The sequence below is a fragment of the Oreochromis niloticus genome, linkage group LG4 (genome assembly GCF_001858045.2).
Source record: "Oreochromis niloticus isolate F11D_XX linkage group LG4, O_niloticus_UMD_NMBU, whole genome shotgun sequence".
Taxonomy (NCBI): domain Eukaryota; kingdom Metazoa; phylum Chordata; class Actinopteri; order Cichliformes; family Cichlidae; genus Oreochromis; species Oreochromis niloticus.
Genome location: NC_031969.2, coordinates 17,926,035 through 17,928,586, shown reverse-complemented (window position 1 = coordinate 17,928,586; position 2,552 = coordinate 17,926,035).

Below are 2,552 nucleotides of genomic sequence, written 5' to 3'. Positions count from 1 at the left end.
CTGCAACATGTCAGGTGTGAAACTTGTTTACACCACAATGTTCAGAAAGTTGCTTAACATGCAAACACTGTTTCCTGTAAAAAAAAAAAAAAAAAAAAAGAGCAATTTGTCTCTATGTTTAATGGGAGTCTGCTAAGAAGCTAAATACTCTTTTTATCTACATTTTGCAGCTGCCACAGAGAATCCTCCTTAAGATTTTCCAAGCACAACAAATTAGGTGTAAATTTGATTAAGGTCAGAATGTTTACTGGTGACCTTTGGGTTACTTTGGGCAACTGTCAGTACCTATTTAAAGTTGCAATGTCAGGGCTGATTTTGTGGTGTCCTGTGTGTTATGAATTCATTGATCTCTCACTTTGTTCTTGAGAAATATTGACAGAATCCTTGTGCTAACTTGTACAATATAGCTGTTCTGCTGACTCTGTTCTGCTGATGATATTTATCATCCTGCTCCTAATCAGTTTTGCACTGAACTGCAGAAAAGACTTAATTATTAATAAAAAGAAAAACAACAGAAGACATGCTGATTAAAAACGAGCAACAACAAGCAATCGCTTTTGGATGTTTCTTTGGAGCACTACTAAATAACAGTGTATTATTCATTAGAAACAATCGATTTTCACGAGGCAGGAGCACAGTTATAGACATGTTTTTGTGTGTTTTAATTGCCCTGTCAACACAACTGCCTGTTTCGCTCTCTCCTTCCTACATAGTCTGGGTTCTCAGTGGCTGTGTTTTGAGCAAACCCAGACAGCCTTGATCTTCAGCCAGGGACAGCGGCTACGGGGCAGGCAAGGCCGCTGAAAGTTGCCCTGCTCCCAGGTCACTGTGGTCTGGAAGCCAGCATGGGATCACTGAGTAAACAAGTGGTTTTAGTCAGGGGGTGGCTCAGAGCAGCCAGCAGCAGGGCGTGTATTTGCATGGGCATACATGCGTGCGTCTGTGCCAAGAAGTTGGATATGTCCATTGTATTCTGTCTCCTGAAGGGTTTTTTTTTCAATTATTTTTATTCGTTTTATTTTTTAAAACATGGACTGCTTCACATTTCAACTGGGGGCTATGTTTTGGGTTATATGTTACCATGAAATATTACTGGAGACAGTCTTCTGGCCTCTATGTGCTGGGGGTGGGATGGCTGTTTAAGCACATCTCATCAATATCATTTTTCAGCACTTCCACTGGCACACATTAGAGCGCTATCAGAAGATATTACTGTATTAAACTGTTCTTCATGTATATTCTTATTTTACAGTGGCAAAGGACGAAATGAGCTCTGTATCCCCAAATTAACACGCAATTCAAATAGACAGAATGATTTTGATATAATCATCTTAAGTATGACACTGCCAACTTAGGGAATTACTACATGGTGGCTTATTTGCATAATGAGTGTCCCCATGTCAATCTGTTTGTTAAAACTTGATGAAAATCATGACATGTGTCTTCCTCTTATATATGAAAATTCCACCCCAAGAAACATTTCATGAGGGTACATGCAATCAGGATGACAGGAAGTGATGAGTAAAAGCTTCCCAATCCAAACAGGCATCATTCCATGCAGCCTTATTCCTGACACAGCTGAGCTAGAATTGCCTCCTTGATTTTTGCTTTGTGTTGTTTCCATTCAAATCTTTCAGACAGGCTGAATCAGTTTTTACATAGAAAAAGAAAAGAGGTGAATATTTAAAATAAGACAAATTAGTATAGAAAATGTTTATAACTCAAATATAAAACTACAGTCAATTATTGGATTAAAATTAACAAATGAACAATGGACGTTGTAAATTATTTAAGATGGATTTTTAGATTCTATTATAAATCCAGCAGACAAATGGCTCCGATCCATTTAATCTTGGCATTTGGTCTTCTACAGTAAATATCAGGGCCTGGCTCCCTGTTTGACTTCCTCTCTCAGCCAAAATGTCCCATGCCAACTTTTGCCTGGCTTATCGTGTGTCTTCATTAGATCAGAGGTCTCATAGGACTACAGCAAAATGTTAAGCAAATGTACAATCTCCTCCCAAGCTAATCTATCCATCTGCTTTCAACTGCTTATGATGCTGTTGCAGAAAAGGAAATGGACAATTTCATAAGTTTTGACTCAAGCCTTAATCAGCAAAATACTAATATTTACCTCTAATCCAATATGGCAAAGGCTTGGTTGTCTCCACAAAACAACCATGGTTCAAATATTTCAAGTTCCTTTCCTTCCATCTTGAATTATATAAACATCAAATAAAATTGAAAATAACAAAAACAATAGAATACACTCGGTGCAGAGTGATAAGATTAAGATTTGAAATTACTCCACAACTTAAAGGGGATCAATAGAGGCTCAATAGTCCTGAGAGTTCCCAAGATTATCTATCTCACTTAGCTATCTAGCTAGTTCAGTCAAAATAACTAGTTAGCTAGCTATTTAAACTTGTGGTAATGAAATATAAAATGAAATATTTTATATTGAAATTTTTTTCTTCATGTCATGTACACATCTTCAGTTATTACTCGGGCTTAATTGCTCATTGTAACATTTAATTTGCCAATAAATGCAC